Consider the following 18976-nt stretch of genomic DNA (forward strand, 5'->3'; position numbering starts at 1 on the left):
ATGGCAACCGCACCACCACCACCGTATATTACAGGGGAAAAAGTGGCTACAGACAATGGCATACTAATATATGATAAGAGTGAACTTGATAAATGTATTAATGCTAACCCGTGCAAGTTGTATCCCATTTTAAACTTCCCTCAGGACTGCGAGCAGGAAGATGAGCCCAGCACGATATCGGCACTCTCTCTAGCAGCCACCATATAAAACACCCAAGTGGGCACGGCCCAACCAGTAAGAGCAGTAGCAAAGGTCCCTAGCGGAGGGACAGGTGAGGTCGTGTCCACAGGTAAGTACGGTACCGTACATTATGCAGAGACAATAGCACCTCAGATTGTAGAGTCAACACAAAATGACGTAATTTAACTAAATCCTGTCAGGGTGATCGCAGTCCCCAATGGGAAGACTGACGCTCAGGGAATCACTCCCATCAGGAACATTGCTATGCATTGTCCTTGGTCCCGGACAGAATTGAGGACAATTATGTCTGAATTTCCCGATCCCAGAAAGGATCTAGCCGCATGTCAGAGGTTTATTAGAGAATTAGGTAACGCCACTGAACCCACAAACAAAGATTGGCGAACAGTGCTACGGTAATGTTTACCATCCAATATTGACCCCGTGAAATTCATTACTGATTGTAAATTGGACGTAGAAGTACCTCTCACTGATGAATACACTCAGGAGAATGTACGACAGATCAATCTACAATTAGGAGTATATTTCCCTACTGTTGTCAAATGGCATAAAATCTTTTCCATAAGACAAAACGAAGGTGAAACTGCTTCTGAATATTTCCATCGAGCACTGCAAGAAATGGCTAGATACACTGGGGTCGAGGACATTAAGGAAAATCTACATCATAGAGAGGTAGCTGTGTCAGTATTAATGGACGGGTTAAAAGAAACATTGAGAACAAGGGTACAAACCACTCAACCTAACTGGAGAGGTATCTCGGTGGCTGCATTAAGAGAGTCCGCTATCTACCATGATCGGAACATCATTAAGCACAGGGAGTCACAGGGGGATAAGCTGATGACCGTAAGTATCAAAGCCCTTACAACGAAGCCGCATCAGCCAAAACCCCAGACCCCTGATGGTAAGTCGTATGTAGTAAAATGTTATAACTGCCAGAGGGAAGGACATTACACACGGAACTGTAACTATAAAGGCACACATAAGGTATATCAACCCCCTAGACCAGAACATGAACCACATTATGATACACGTAATAAGGATCAGGAATCGCATAGGAGGAGTTATGAGCCACATGCAGGGGAAACAAGGAGGTACCCACCTAGGAGGGACTGGCAGACCTCTGAAAATTCTCAGCTACCCCCCTCACATATTGTAGCTGCCAGCGGGCTGCGGGAGGGTCACAACATACAATAGGGGTTAGGCCACACATGTAGTCTGCAGCCAGTGAAGTTGATTGCTAGCCTTGGTAGTGAACCGGAGGTCACAGTTGATGTAGCTGGTAGATCACTACCTTTTCTTGTAGATACAGGGGCGGCCAGGTCAGTGTTAAATTCAACGGTAGGTATGAAAACCACGGGTAAAACAATTTCAGCAATGGGAGTAACAGGAATAGTGCAACACTACCCTTTAAGTAGACCAGCGGAGATTACGATAGGGCCTTTGCAGACCAAGCATTCCTTTTTGCTAGCTGCATCGGCTCCGACTAATCTACTTGGGAGAGATTTATTGTGTAAGATGAGGTGTGTCATATATTGTACTCCTGAGGGTGTCTTCTTAGATATACCCGAGAATCACGTTCAGGAAGTGCAGGATATGTTAGACACCCCACAAAGGTTAATGTCACACTCTGCTGTTATAGACAGGTGTCCATCCAAGGTAGAGGAAATGATCTCCCAGATACCGGAATCCCTCTGGACCAAAGATGGACAAGACACTGGATTGATGGCGAATGTAGCCCCTGTAGTAGTGCAAGTAAAAGATGGTAGGATAGCTCCAAAAATCCCACAGTATCCTCTGAAACCAGAGGTGGAATTAGGAGTGTACCCAGTCATAGAGCGCTTGCTACAACAGGGCATCCTATTTAGGACGTCCAGCACTGCCAATAGTCCCATCTTCCCTGTGAAAAAGAGTGGGGGAAGGGATAACAGGCTAGTGCAGGATCTAAGGGGGATAAACAAGATAGTTGAAAGCCAATTCCCCGTAGTGCCAAATCCAGCTGTCATCCTCATGCAAATTCCCCCTACTGCGAAATTTTTCACTGTCATTGACCTCTGTTCTGCTTTCTTTTCGGTCCCTCTGCACCCTGACAGCCAATACTTGTTTGCATTCACAAACAGGGGAGTACAGTACACATGGACTCGCCTACCCCAAGGTTTCATTGACAGCCCAAGTATTTTCTCCCAGGCTTTAGAAACATAGAATTTGTCGGCAGATAAGAACCACTTGGCCCATCTAGTCTGCCCCTTATTTTAATTTTTTTTTTTTTTTTTAAATATTATTTTTTTATCACTAACCTTATTTGATCCTTATTTCTTTGTAAGGATATCCTTATGTCTATCCCATGCATGTTTAAATTGCTCTACTGTCTTAGCCTCTACCACCTCTGATGGGAGGCTATTCCACTTGTCCACTACCCTTTCTGTGAAATAATTTTTCCGCAAATTTCCCCTGAACCTCCCCCCCTCCAGTCTCAGTGCATGTCCTCGTCTCCTATTGCTTCTCTTCATTTGGAGAATGTTTCCCTCCTGGACTTTGTTAAAACCCTTCATATATTTGAAAGTTTCTATCATGTCTCCCCTTTCCCTTCTCTGCTCCAAACTATACATATTGAGATTTCTTACTCTTTCTGGGTATGTTTTGTGATGTAGGCCATGCACCATTTTAGTTGCCCTCCTTTGTACAGTTTCTAATGTATTAATATCCTTTTGAAGATATGGCCTCCAGAACTGAATACAGTATTCTAGATGAGGCCGTACCAATGACCTATACAGTGGCATTATTACTTCTTTCTTTCTGCTGCTGATTCCTCTCCCAATGCAGCCAAGCATCTGACTAGCCTTCCTCATTGCCTTGTTACATTGCTTACCTGCTTTTAAGTCATCTGAAATAGTGACTCCTAGATCCCTTTCCTCCTCAGTAGTTTCCAGTATAGTGCCATTAATATTGTATTTAGCTTTAGGATTTTTGAGACCCAAGTGCATGATTTTGCATTTTTTGGCATTAAACTGTAATTGCCAGACTCTTGACCATTCCTCTAGTCTACCTAGATCCTCAATCATTTGTTTTACCCCACCTGGTGTGTCTACCCTGTTGCATACCTTTGTGTCATCTGCAAAAAGGCATACTTTCCCTTTAATGCCATTTGCAATGTCACCAATAAAGATATTAAAAAGCACTGGTCCAAGTACAGATCCCTGGGGTACTCCACTGGTAACATTTCCCTCCTGTGAATGCACTCCATTTACCACAACTCTCTGTTTTTTATCCTTCAACCAAGATCTTATCCATTCAATAATCCTAATATCCAATCCAAAACTTTCAAGTTTATTTAGCAGTCTGCGATGTGGAACTGTGTCAAAAGCCTTACTAAAGTCTAGATAAGCTATATCCATGGCTCCACCTTTATCCATCACTTTAGTCACACAATCAAAAAAGTCCATAAGATTTGTTTGACATGATCTCCCCCCAGTGAATCCATGCTGTTTGGGATCCTGTAAATTGCCGGATTTGAGATAATCTACAACTCTTTCTTTTAAGAGTGTTTCCATCAATTTCCCTACTACTGATGTAAGACTCACTGGTCTGTAGTTGTTTGCCTCTTCCTTGCTTCCACTTTTGTGCAGTGGGACTACGTTTGCTCTTTTCCAGTCCCCTGGAATTTCTCCTGTAGCTAATGACTGGTTGAATAATTCTGTCAATGGTGCTACCAGCACCTCTTTAAGTTCTTTTAGTATCCTTGGATGTATCCCATCTGGCCCCATAGATTTGTCCACTTTCAGCTTTGAGAGTTCTGTTAGGACCTTCTCCTCTGTAAATGTACTTGTTTCATTTTCCTGAATATCCCTGCATTTGCATGAGTGTTTACAATCCTTTCAACCTGAGAGCGGATCAGTATTAATACAGTATGTAGATGACAGACTGCTGTGTTCAGATTCACTCGAGTCGTCCTTGAAAGACACGAAACAGCTTCTGCTTCACCTTTCTAATACGGGACACAAGGTTTTAAAGGATAAGTTGCAGCTGTGCCAGACCAAGGTAAAATATTTGGGACATTGCTTGACACAAGGACTTAGACACCTCACCGCTGATAGAATACAGGCGATTCGCGACATGACTCTGCCACAAACCCAGCAGCAGATCCGCACTTTCCTTGGAATGTGTGGGTACTGCCGAAACTGGATCCCAGGGTTCTCCATACTGGCTTTACCTTTGCAGGAAATGGTCTCCTCGAACAAACCAGATCGTATCTCTCACACAGACGAGTCCGAACTGGCATTTGAGAGACTTAAACAATGTCTATCACAGGCACCTGCATTAGGCATGCAAGATTATGGGAAACCCTTTGAATTGTACGGTACGGAAAGTGCTGGGTGTGCGGCAGGTGTCCTTACCCAGAGACATGGTGATGCCAGCAGGCCGGTAGCTTACTACAGTGCACAGTTGGACACCGTAGCGCGGTCTCTCTCCACATGCTTGCGAAGTGTTGCAGCGATAGCTTTGCTAGTGAGTAAAAGCGAAGATGTAGTGTTAGGACACAACCTGACCATCCATACACCTCATGCAGTGTCAGCCTTGCTGAACTCTGCCCAAACCAGACATGTCTCATCAGCGCAGTTTACAAGGTGGGAATTAGCACTAATGGCACCTGTAAACATCACCATAAAGAGATGCAGCGCACTAAATCCTGCAACTTATCTGCCAGGTGTGCCTGGACAGGCACAAAGGGTGGAGGATGAGAATGATGGTGAAGGAGGATTTAGTATAGACACTGACACACATGATTGTATGGAATATCTGAACCAAACTTTCACTGCAAGACCAGACATTAGTGACAACCCACTGGAAGGCGTAGATTTTACTTTTTACACTGACGGTAGTTGCCACAGACAGACGGACTCTGGAGACATGTGTACTGGATACGCAGTAGTAGATGACAGAGGTATCATAGAAGCTGAGCCCCTGGGCCCACCGCACTCAGCGCAAGTTGCTGAGCTGGTCGCCCTAACCAGAGCGTGTGCATTGGCTAAGGGTAAGTCAGCCAATATATATATACAGATTCTAGGTATGCCTTTGGAGTAGTGCATGATTTTGGGGCCCTATGGCGTCTCAGAAATTTCATGACGGCAGCTGGCACACCTGTAGCGCATGCATCCCACATAAAAAGGCTTCTAACAGCGATACAGGAACCTGACAGAGTGGCTGTTATCAAGTGCAAAGCCCACACTTACAGTCAAGACCCAGTGTCACTTGGTAACAGCCGGGCAGACAAAGCTGCTAAATCAGCAGCCAGCACCCCCATACAAACAGATATCACATCACTGATGATATTCAACACCGTCAATACACAAAAATTAAGTGAAATGCAAAATTTGTGTTCTCCACAGGAAAAGGCAGTCTGGAGGTCAAAGGGGTATGGCCAGGAGTCCTCGGGACTCTGGACAGATGGACAGGGTAAGCCGGTAGCCCCCAGAGCATATCTTCCAAGCTTAGCTGAGGCGGCACACGGTCTGACTCATCTGGGCAAAGAGGGTATGTGTAAGCTGGTGAGAGCCTACTGGTGTGCGCCAGGATTCTCTTCTCATGCGGGTAAGAGAGCAATGACATGTCTTATCTGCTTGAGGAATAATATTGGAAAGTCAATACCAACAGAACCATCCCATATCCCGCCAACAGACGGCCCTTTTCAGGCAATACAGATTGAAATCATACAGTTACCACCCTGCAGAAATTTAAAATGTGTTAGTCTGTATTGATGTGTTTTCCAATTGGGTAGAAGCATTCCCCGCTGCCACAAATACTGCTACGTTCACTGCAAAGAAAATTGTGCAGGAATTTGTGTGCAGATATGGTATCCCTAGGATAATTGAAAGCGATAGGGGTACCCATTTTACAGGTGAAGTCTTTCAGGTTATGTGCAAACTGATGGGAATTAATAGCAAGCTGCATACTCCGTACCGCCCACAGGCGAGTGCGAAGGTGGAAAGAGTAAACAGCACTATTAAGAACAAGCTGAGCAAAGTGATGGCTGAAACTGGATTGTTGTGGCCAGAAGCTTTGCCACTTGTATTGTACAGCATCAGAACCATCCCCAGGTCCCCACGTAACCTATCACCCTTTGAGATTCTTTTTGGTCGACAACCCCATGTAATGATTGACCCCCAGGATGATTTGAAATGCAATAATGAGGTGACTGTAAAATATTTGGTTAAGATGAGCCAGCAGTTGAGGAATCAAAACTGAAATTTAAAGCTGGTGATTCCTGACCTACCGAACAGTAATTGTCATGACATTGAACCTGGGGATTATGTAATGATTCAAAATTTTCTACGCTCAGGTTGCCTCATTGACAGGTGGGAAGGACCGTACCAAGTCTTACTAACCAGCACGACAGCATTAAAGGTTGCCGAAAGAGAGACTCAGTCCACTCGTCCCACTGTAAGAAGGTCGCTGACCCAGAGAGAACCCGTGACAAAGAACAGAGTGCAGAGAACATCGTATCACTGGAGTGTCTGTTCCGGGAAGGTTGAGAGGCAGGACTGTTGTCACGGCACCTGAGCACGGAGAACAACAAGACCAGAGGCGGTTGTCGCACCAATTTTTCTTTTTCCTTTTTATTATTTTCTCCATCTCCCACCTTTCCTCCCCCTTCTTGTTCCCTTTTCTCTCCCCTTAACAAGATGGACTTACCCCAAGAGACTGCGTTCCGGGTTTTCCTGTTGACCCTGTTGTTAACCAGAGCAGTCTGTTTCGGTGAGAGTACCAGAGAGGTCGAGAAAGGATCTGGAATGGGTTCTGATGGCAAGGACGGATTTGTAGAATTCAAAGAGCAACACATCCATCGAGCAAAGGCGAGTATCAGAAAACGATCTGGTAGTCAGGAAACTAGGAGGCACTGTGAAGGGTTATTGGCTGAGGAAAATTGTATTTGTAGGAATTGTGAAAACATAGTTGAGGACGGGTGCATCCAGAGATGTCAGTCCAGCCTTAATATCAACATGGACCATCATCCATTGAGTGATTATCACTCACTAGTGGGTAAGGTTTTAAACCAAACAGAATGCTGGGTGTACTCAAGTACCTCAAGGTCAGAGCAAGTCAGGACTAGTACCGTACCCTTTAACAATAGATGAGGTACTTGAATTACGGGGTGGGAGACCGGTGGGCAAGAAATTTTATATTTCTAGGCCCCCTAGTTTGAAGCTCCACCAGTACCATGTAGATCGATCCCTAGTGTGTTTCAACATTTCCAATTCCCAAAAGCCGGGAAATTGGGAAGTGACATGGAATAACCAGACCATGGCATTTTCACACAGAGCTGATAGGATACCCGTAGACTCTGAACTCATACGCCAAATAGCAGACGGTGGAAGGTATTTTCGGTATAGGTATACTCTAGGAAGTAAGGCCATGCGGGTTGGAGAAGTATCACCAGGGTACTGTGCGCATATCATACAGCCTGATACGTGTACTGAACAGATGAGAGAACTAGGGATTGGGTTTTTCACTTGGAAAGTTTGCAATATGGTAATGTCATATTCTGTCCCATATGTTCTCCCCGATGATACCTATTTCATATGCGGGAGGAAGGCGTATAAGTGGCTTGCCCCAAACTCAGAGGGATTGTGTTACATTGGAAGAGTGTTGCCAGAAGTAATGACCATAACCAATGAAAAGATGAAAGACGTTCACCGCAGTGCTCAAGCTCCTTATACTCATACTCACTATGAACACATCGTTAAGAGACACCTCATAGATAGGACAGAGCACGCAGCCTCTGATTTAATCCACGAATCCACCAGGATTCAATTCCTACTCGCGTTAGACATTACCCGCACCGCCAGAGGAATTATAAATTATAGGTATATCCACGCGCTAGCGAACCTGATAGATAATATCACTGAGACGTATGATGACACCTTCAGGTATACAGGAAGGGAGTTGCAAGCTTACAAAACGGAACTGATCCAGCACAGGATGGTCCTCAATTATATCACAGCAGTGACAGGCGGGTACTGTGTCACTTTGGCAACTCAGTATGGTGTGAAGTGCTGCACGTATATTACAAACAGCACTGATGACCCAACCGAGGTCATAGATCAAAAGATGGACGATATCTTGCAGTTGAAGTGGGAGTTCCGAAGGAGACACAACCTAACCCTTACTGCTGTGAGTAATGAACTGACCGGCTCGGTCTCATGGTTGAACCCACGCAATTGGTTCTCAGGTTTAGGAGAATGGGCTCAAAATGTTATCATGAGTGTAGGAAAGTTTCTCCTTTGTATCCTGGGAGTCGTCATAATTATTGGCTTGATATTTAGGTGTGTTCGAATTTTAACGCGGCGCAAGCACGGTACCAAAGTGATGAGTTTAAGGAGCGGGGGCATTGGTACAGCAGCAGATTTAATTTATGACCCATCAATAGAGACCATGTTGTGATAAGACGTGATTCCACGGCCCGTTTCTTTCACCCGTTTTTCCTTTGTTTTTCCCTCAGCAAAAATACACCCATCCGGAAAATACTTCAATCAACACCCAAGAATGATTACGCAAACGTTATGTGAATGTATTTTTGATATGTTTCTTATCTTCATCTCTACAACCTTCAGGTAGTGACACACATAGTCGACAGGTGATACCCACATATTAGCATTCACATGTGTTCCCCCTCCATGTATCATCAACTAAATGTGCACCCCATTTGTTGGAACAAGAAGCCGAAAAGAGCTCGGTAGTGTTTGTTGGCCCACTTACAGACCCTTAATACGGGATAAGAAGGATTTAATGTATACTTCGCAATACCTCGAAGCTTATCTAGAACATATACGGCACAATGATACATGCCCCTCAGACATGGATTCATACGTACATGCTTTTACTATCCCACTAGGTCATACATTTCCCACCTACACCTCTCCTCCTACCATCCAATCATCTGTAGATATTGTATTGTATATTTTTCTGTTTAATGTTTAGATAGTGGCAGTTATTGTTGACTGCCAAAGGGTGGACTGTCAAAGTCGAAAAATATTGAACTGCATACACCATGTTCTAACCCCATTCACATGCCCGCTGCACGTACACTTGTTCCGCATACCGGACAAACAGAGCCTCTGTTACCCCAAACTGAGCCCAATTGGCAACATAAATCTTCAAAGCCCTGACTACATCGAGAGACATTGAATCAGCCAATGCTGAAATTACCACAGGCATCAAATGTCAAAGTCGAAAAATATTGTAATGCATACACCATGTACTAACCCCATTCACATGCCCGCTGCACGTGCACTTGTTCCGCCGTGCGTGCACATATCCGCAATTTGCGTATGATCGCTCACGCGTTCCTGCGCGTGGTATGGGTATTTACGGCGGGGGTTGTGAGCGCATAGAGGGTTATCAGAATATTACATATTTAACCCAAATAGTGCACATTTTACACATAGCCACCCCGCACCACTTCAGCAAGTATCAACAGTTTAAATGATTCCAGGGCTAGGGATTCACCTTTGCATGATAGGAAGGGACAGACTAAGGTTAGAAGGTGATGTCTAATATCCAGCTGTAGGGTATTTTAAGGGTAACATTCCGGTGTTGGTTAGAGAAAGATCGCATGTTCCAGCGTATAGTTATGTGCAGAAGTAGAATATAGATATAAACTGTATTTACTGTATATTATGTATGCGGCGGGAATCCAGAGGATACCACCCCCAAGAGCAGTTGAGAAAGACATCGCCCACCTTTTCAAATCAACCTATGACCTCTCCTGTAATGTAAAGATGCATCTCTGTGTCCAATGGACAATGAGATTACAGTGACCATTATATTGTGTATGGAAGTTGTGTATAAAAAGCCTGTTGCTGCCTGGCTGGTCAGAAGACTCTGAACGCTTTCTACCTGATAAGTGGAGGACTGGTCCAGGTTGCGCAAGCGAACATTCTCACGTATGTACATTAACTGTAGCCATTACTTTGTTGTAGATTTATCTTGTTAGCCTGTAGTGTATAATTTGTACTGTTATCCCTTTTGAAATAATCCACTGTGGCCTTAGAACCCTGTGGTTCACTACATATCGGTGTTGTGTCCTCATTTCCCTGCTAGGGTTTAAAGCGTATTTAACTATATAAGGTTTAAGAGTGTATTGGTAAGGTGTACGCACTGCGGGTACTTTATACTGTAAGTGGTACTTAAGGTTTAAGGTATAACATCATTGCAGTGCTTTGTTGCATAAAGGTTTAAAGTATAATCATATCATTACATTGTATTATTTAAGGTTAAGGTTATCAATTGAGTGTGCGCGCGCTAAGAGTACTTTGTACCCCCAGCGCGGCGTTTGTACGCTAAGACCGTACAACTTACGGGACTCTGTACGCAAATAGCGTACAAAGAGCGTAGCATGTATATTCAGTCTAGCGGCCGTAGCGGCTCTAAGGTAAAAGTGTAATTAGAGGTATAGCTTTATGGTTTAAGATAATATCGGCATTATCACAAACTAGGCAGGATTTTGATAAACCCTGCAAACCCTTTTCAGGAGAACTACTATCCGAGTTCTTAATACTATCCACTTGAAAGATCAAACAGGGGCTCTTGTGATACAAAGCCGCTACTTCCGACAACCGCCTTGCAGTCGCCCAAAAAGCAAAAGCATGACCACTCTCCAAGAGAGAAATTTTAACACAACCTGTAATAAAGGTCCCAATCAGTGAGACACGAGAAACGCAACACCACGTCAAGATCCCACTGTGCCAATGGGCACAAATGGAGGTTGGATGTGCAGTACTCCTTTTACGAAAGTCTGAACGTCCGGAAAGGTGGCCAACTCTTTTTTTTTAAAGAAAATTTACAAGGCCAAAACCGCCTGAAACGGAGCCTAACTGTAGGCCCGCATCCACACTTGCTTGCACAGAATGGATAAGAACGACTCAGCTGAAACTCCGCCGTAGGAAGCTTCTTAGATTTACACCAAGACACATATTTACGCCAAACACGGTGTTAAGGCTTCGCCGTTACTTCATTTTTAACCTGAAGAAGTGTGGAAATGACCTCACTTGGAATACCCGATCGGACTAGGATATGGCGTTCAACCGCCACGCCATCAAACGCAGCCGCGGTAAGTCCTGAAACACGCCTGGATCTTGCTGTAACAGTTCCTCCCGTAGAGGAAGAGGCCAGGGATCTTCTATGAATAAATCTTGAAGAACTGGATACCAAGCCCTCCTTGGCTATACCGGAACAATGAGGATCGCCAGAACCTCTGTTCTTCTTACGTTTATCACCTTCAGCAGAGTTAAAACGGAGGGGACACATAGGCCGACTGAAAACACCCAAGGTGTCACAAGGGAGTCCACTGCTATAGCTTAAGAGTCCCTTGACCTGGAACCATATTCCTGAGGTCTCTCGTTGAGGCGAGATGCCAACATGCCCAATTGAGGCACTCCTTAAAGACTTGTCACTTCTGTAAAACTTCTCGATGAAGACAGTATTTCTCCTGGATGGAGAGCGCGTCTGCAGAGGAAACTATTTCTCCGTCGTTTACGTCCGGAACGAAGACTGCTAATATAACGTTTACCAGTCTTTCCACCCAGCGGAAAACTATTTCAGCTTCTGCCATTGTCGCTTTGCTCCTTGTTCCGCCCTAGCGGCTTACTGACGCCACTGCTGTCAAGTCCTCCGACAGAATTAATACGGGCAGATCACGAAGAATATGTTCATTGAAAATAGCTCTTACTTCAAGAAAGCTCAGTGTAGACAAGCTTTGCAGCTTGACCTTTTCCTCTGGAAATACTTCCCATGCAAGGACTGCTCCCCAGCCTCGGAGATCTGCATACATGGATACCAGGATCTAATCCTGGATCCCAAACCTTCGTCCCTCTAGGAGGTGAGAACTGAGCAGACACCACAGGAGCGATATCCTGGCCATTAGCATTATATTCCGGTGCATGTGCCGGTGAGACCAGGACCACATTCCCAACAGGTCCCGTGAAAACCACTCTGGCAATCGACCTGCTCACCGAAAAGGCCTCTTAGGCCGCACCCAACTTCTTCATCAACGGAACATATAGATGGATTGGCACTGCAAATCTGATCCGACTCAGGATCCTTAGACCTCTTTCCACAGGAAAACGCAGAACCTCAACCGTTCAGTATCTACCCTGATACCACCTCCGACATCTGCGTCGTTGAGAACAACAGCCCTTCCCTGTGTTGAAGAATAGTCAGAGAAAAAACAACAACAATTTGCACCACTTGTTTCTTGACCTCGCCTCAATCAGGCGAACATCTCAGAACAGAATAACAATGGCTCTTACTATTGAAAGAAAACCATCATACTACCATCACCCCAGTGAAATGGCAAAGACCATCCTGGCTATCCCTCCAGGTTATCTGAATGCGTAGAACAACGCATGTAAACTTTTTTTTTTTTTTTTTATAACCGGAACAGGAGGACAAAGCCCTGAACCTGACGCACCTCTGGTGTGGCGTCGAATATTACCTCCCCTTCCAGAGGGGAAACAGTAAGATCTATCAGAAAATCAGTGAGGGGAAACATCTGCAACTCCAGACAGTCCCCCTCTGGATTCTATAACTAACTAACGGGTCCTGGTCTATTTCCGGACTAACTGAAAGGTAGAAGACGAGTCCCCACCGGAGTGGGGTCCAGGCATGTAGACTCAGCACCATGCGGTGGATGTGTGAGAAACAGAAAACGACATCCGCTTCTGCGAACCTAACAAGGCTGCAGAACACTTACCTTTTCACCTTCCATCTGCACAGAAAAGGAAAAAAGAACGGTATCGACTAGTTAAAGGGACTGCATACCACAAAGGAATGCGTCACCAACCGTTGTGAGGGAATCTAACTCACCAAGTTAGATTTACCAGCAGTATCCGCCGAGATTGACTGAACTAAGGCATCCCCAAACAGCGGCACACCGCACCAGGGAAACAACTCCAGTATCTCTCGGAGTCAGCCTCAGCATTTCCCCGGTCACCTCCTGTATACGCACTGCAGCCTGCCGCGATGTTTAGAGAAGACCCAACGTAAGGAAAATCCACTATCTCTGCAGGATAATTTTATCGGATGTCCTTCCGAACATAAACACTCCCTCATGTGCATGTAATGCCAATAAGACCAAAGAAAAGAAATAACATATCACTTAGCTTCCTGTAGCCGATCCCTTGTGACAGGACCCCGTGTCGACCAGGAGTCGACTTTCACAGTATTCTATCCGCCGCGGGAAAAGAATAAACATTCGGACTCCTTGAGAGGACGGGAGACCCACTCGTCAAGGTCGACCTAGAGCTTTATCAACAGAGCGACCAGCACATAACATAGTAACATAGTATCTGAGGTTGAAAAAAGACAATTGTCCATCGAGTTCAACCTATTTGTGGTCTCCTATGCATGATGATTTGACTAAAATTTCTGACTGATGCTGCTGTCAGCCGTTGCATTTTATCCCTATTTATAGTAACTATAATGCATGACTATGCACCATACCCCTGGATATCCTTATCCATTAGGAATTTATCTAACCCATTCTTAAAGGTGTTGACAGATTCCGCCATTACAACTCCCTCAGGCAGGGAATTCCAAACACGTATTGTCCTTACCGTGAAAAAGCCTTTACGCCGTATTGTGCGGAATCTCCTCTCCTCTAACCTGAGTGAGTGTCCACGAGTCCTCTGTGTTGTTCTAACCAAAAACAGGTCCCGCGCAAGCTCTGTGTATTGTCCCCTTATATATTTGTAGATGTTGATCATATCCCCTCTTAGTCTCCGCTTTTCCAATGTAAACATGCCTAGTCTTTCAAGCATTTCCTTGTATTCCATCGTCTCCATGCCCTTAATTAGTTTGGTTGCCCTCCTCTGAACCTTTTCTAGCTCCAGGATATCCTTTTTGTAGTACGGTGCCCAGAATTGTACACAGTATTCAAGGTGTGGCCTCACTAGTGATTTATATAACGGGAGTATACTACTCTCGTCCCTAGCATCAATACCCCGTTTTATGCATGCTAACATCTTATTAGCCTTCTTTGCTGCAGTCCTACTTTGGGTACTACTGCTTAGTTTGCGATCTATGAGGACACCCAAGTCCTTTTCCAGTACAGAATCCCCTAAATTTACCCCATTTAGTAGGTAGGTGTAATTTTTGTTCTTGTTACCACAGTGCATTACCTTACACTTGTCTGTGTTGAAGCGCATTCTCCATTTGGCTGCCCATGCTTCTAATTTAACCAAGTCGTTCTGAAGAGACTCGGCATCCTCCTCTGTATTTATAGCCTTACACAATTTGGTATCATCTGCAAAAATTGACACCATGCTCTCTAGACCTTCTGTTAGGTCGTTAATGAAAATATTGAACAATAGCGGTCCTAATACTGAGCCTTGCGGCACACCACTTAGCACTTCAGTCCAAGTTGAAAAAGATCCATTAACCACAACGCGCTGCTCCCTATTATCTAACCAGTTTTTGACCCAAGTGCATATTGTGCTTCCTAGCCCTGATTCTTGTAGCTTGTAGATAAGTCTCATGTGTGGTACAGTATCGAACGCTTTGGCAAAGTCTAAAAAGATTACATCCACGTCTTTACCCTGATCTAGGTTTGCGCTTACTGTTTCATAAAAGCCAAGTAAGTTGGTTTGACAGGATCCGTCCTTCATAAACCCATGTTGATTCCATTTAATTACCTTATTGACTTCAAGGAACTACTGAATACTATCTCTTAGAATACCTTCCAATACTTTCCCCACTATAGATGTAAGACTAACTGGTCTATAATTACCTGGTTCAGCTTTACTTCCCTTTTTGAATATAGGCACTACTTCCGCTATACGCCAGTCTTTAGGAACCATACCTGATATAACTGAATCCTTAAAGATCAAAGATAGCGGTTTTGCCAGTTCAGAGTGAAGCTCCATTAGAACCCTTGGGTGAATACCATCGGGCCCTGGTGATTTATTTATCTTAAAATGTTTTAATCGGTCACAGACTACTTCCTCGCTTAAATAAGTACCTATCGGTGGGAAATTCTCATTATTGAGATTGTGTGTCAGTCCCTGAATTGGGTCCTCTCAAGTGAATACTGTTGAAAAAAACTAATTTAGTGTGTCCGCTATGTCATTATCATTTTTGCTTAAGACTCCCAACTTGTCTTTTAAAGGGCCTATACTCTCCTTCTTTAATCTCTTGCTATTAATGTATTTAAAGATTTTTTTGGGATTCGCTTTGCTTTCCTTTGCTACTATAGTTTTTCAGTATCTACTTTAGCCGCTCTTATTTCCTTTTTGCAAATTTTGTTACATTCCTTATAGTGCTGAAATGACTCTGCTTCCCCGTCAGATTTGTATTTTTTAAATGCTCGCCTTTTCTTGCCCATAAATTCCTTAATCTTTTTGTTAAGCCACATCGGTTTATGATTTTTATTCCTTTTTTTGCTGCTCATAGGAATAAATGAGTGTATTTTTAGTTAGCAGGAATTTTAGTACCTCCCATTTCTCCGTAGTATTTTTTCCTAAAAACAAACCTTCCCATTCAATACCCCTGAAAAATACCCTCATCTTTTCAAAATTTGCTTTGCTAAAGTTTAGAGTCCTAGTTGAGCCAGTATAGGGCTGTTTATGGAAACGGATATTGAATGTGACTATATTGTGGTCGCTGTTTCCTATAGGTTCCCCTACTATAATACCTGATACCAAATCCCCATTGTTTGTTAATACCAGGTCTAAGATTGCATTGTACCTAGTTGGTTCCTCAATTAGTTGGACTAAGAAGTTATCATTAAGTGTGTTTAAAAACATATTGCCCCTAGCAGTATCACATGAATCGTTTTTCCAGTTTATCTCTGGATAGTTAAAATCTCCCATCACTACTAAGTCTCCTACTCCTGCTGCTCTTTCAATTTGCTTTAGTAACAATTCCTCATCAGATGCGTTGATACCAGGCGGCCTATAGCATATACCCCAGTGATCGCGCCGAGCGAAAAAAATTGTGGGTCCCAGGGACACCTCACTTTAGAAAATTGGGGTCCTACTTCACCATTTCTGGGTCTATTCACATATTATTGGTGGGGAAGGGGGGAGCATGCCGTTGTTGGGACAGTGCTGGGGGGGGGGGGGGGGGGGGCAAGGAGGAGGCTAGGGACAGGCAGTGCAGAAGGTATGGTGTGGGTAAGGGTAGATAGCAGCTGGAGCAGTATTGAAGGGCAAGAAGGGGGTTGGAGGCAGGCAGCACTGGGGTTAGGGAGGTTGTAAGGGTGGATAGCAGTTATGCAGTACTGGGGCAAGGAGAGGGTTACATGCAGACAGTGCTGTAGGGTAGGGAGGGGGTATGGGTAGATAGCAGTTTAAGCAGTACTGGAAGCAAGTTAAGGGCAGGTAGCAAAGGGGTAAGGGTAGATAGCAGTTGGGGTTGTACTGGGGCAAGGAGAGGGTTAAGGAGAGCCAGTACTGTGGGCAGTGCTGGGGGTAGGGAGGGGTAAAATTTAGCAGCTCGCCTCCCTCTTCAGGATTCAGCTTACCTGAACGCTGCAGCCCTCCCTAGGACACCTCCACCGTGATCGCCTTGTTCAGCCTCCTGAACACTGTCCTGCAGGTGACTCTCATGCTCTTGATTTCCTCCTGCGGCTGCCTGCAGGGTTGTGCATGGGGGGCTCCATGAGCTGCGAGGCTGGGGGTGCACATCTCGGGACTGTATGCCTGTATCTCTCGTGGGGCGTCAGCCCACAATAGTGCCACGGTCGGGTGCGGTTGAAGCAGGGGCAACCTTGTCCAAGGACCATCAGCGGAGGAGCTCCACAGCAGGGCAGGGTGACTGTGGAGCCGAGGATGGGAGCTCTACGAGAATGCGAGCATCCCCGGTTCCTTTTTGAAGCATGCCAAAGGAAATCCTCTGCACCTGCAGCCAATGCATGCAGAAGTGAAGGCACCAATGGCTGGCTCTTCCACAATTTCTTAAGTCCCCAGGAGACCCCCCCCCCCCCCCCCCCCACCACCGCGGGAACATAGAGCACACCAGTGGCGGATCTTGAGTGGTGGGCCCAAGTGCAAAAATATGCATTGGGGGCCCCCCTCCTCCCAACCCCAAGTTCATGATATCCTACACAGCAGTGTATATTAATACATTATTCAATGGTATATTGTGTGTTTTTTACGTGTCTAGTTTATATGGGTCTAGTTTTATCAATAAATATTTAGTTGGTACTGTATAGAAAGAAGCTTCCAGTTTTAATTATCACACAGCAGATACATTTACAGTATATATGCACAAAGGGCCGCTGGCAGCCAATGTAATTTCCTGGGACACGTTCCCTGCCTTTAAGCAGTACTGTGCATTCATGTTGCACATGCTATATCACTGCTGTAACCCCTTAATACATACTCTCCACTATATGTCACTGCTGGAAGTTAAAAAAAAAGAAAATGAATAATATATATACATAAATGTATGTAGAGTGGAGAGTATGTATTAAGAGCTTACAGCAGTAAAAATAAGAATTTACTTACCGATAATTCTATTTCTCGGAGTCCGTAGTGGATACTGGGGTTCCTGAAAGGACCATGGGGAATAGCGGCTCCGCAGGAGACAGGGCACAAAAAGTAAAGCTTTACGATCAGGTGGTGTGTACTGGCTCCTCCCCCTATGACCCTCCTCCAAGCCTCAGTTAGGATACTGTGCCCGGACGAGCGTACACAATAAGGAAGGATTTATGAATCCCGGGTAAGACTCATACCAGCCACACCAATCACACCGTACAACCTGTGATCTAAACCCAGTTAACAGTATGATAACAGAGGAGCCTCTGAAAGATGGCTCCCTACAACAATAACCCGAATTAGGTAACAATAACTATGTACAATTATTGCAGATAATCCGCACTTGGGATGGGCGCCCAGCATCCACTACGGACTCCGAGAAATAGAATTATCGGTAAGTAAATTCTTACTTTCTCTATCGTCCTAGTGGATGCTGGGGTTCCTGAAAGGACCATGGGGATTATACCAAAGCTCCCAAACGGGCGGGAGAGTGCGGATGACTCTGCAGCACCGAATGAGAGAACTCCAGGTCCTCCTTAGCCAGGGTATCAAATTTGTAGAATTTTACAAACGTGTTCTCCCCCGACCACGTAGCCGCTCGGCAGAGTTGTAATGCCGAGACCCCTCGGGCAGCCGCCCAAGAAGAACCCACCTTCCTTGTGGAGTGGGCTTTTACCGATTTTGGCTGTGGCAGGCCTGCCACAGAATGTGCAAGCTGAATCGTACTACAAATCCAGCGAGCAATAGTCTGCTTAGACGCAGGAGCGCCCAACTTGTTGGGAGCATATAGTATAAACAGTGAGTCAGATTTCCTGACTCCAGCTGTCCTTGAAATGTATATTTTTAAAGCTCTGACAACGTCCAACAACTTGGAGTCCTCCAAGTCGCTTGTAGCCGCAGGCACTACAAAAGGCTGGTTCAGATGAAATGCTGACACCACCTTAGGGAGAAAATGCGGACGAGTCCGCAGTTCTGCCCTGTCCGAATGGAAAATCAGATATGGGCTTTTGTAAGATAAAGCTGCCAGTTCTGACACTCTCCTGGCCGAAGCCAGGGCTAGTAGCATGGTCACTTTCCATGTGAGATATTTCAAATCCACAGTTTTTAGTGGTTCAAACCAATGAGATTTGAGAAAGTCCAAAACAACATTGAGATCCCACGGTGCCACTGGAGGCACCACAGGGGGCTGTATATGCAGCACTCCCTTAACAAAAGTCTGGACTTCAGGAACTGAAGCCAATTCTTTCTGG

General features: G+C 44.9%; 1 protein-coding gene across 2 annotated transcripts in view; it reads right to left on the bottom strand.

Moving 5' to 3' along the window:
• The window catches only part of STX2 (syntaxin 2), a 273207-nt gene that overhangs the window by 72213 nt on the left and 182018 nt on the right, over positions 1 to 18976 (bottom strand). The gene's annotated exons all lie outside the window — the stretch shown is intronic.

Source organism: Pseudophryne corroboree, chromosome 1 (assembly GCF_028390025.1).
Source record: "Pseudophryne corroboree isolate aPseCor3 chromosome 1, aPseCor3.hap2, whole genome shotgun sequence".
Lineage (NCBI taxonomy): Eukaryota > Metazoa > Chordata > Amphibia > Anura > Myobatrachidae > Pseudophryne > Pseudophryne corroboree.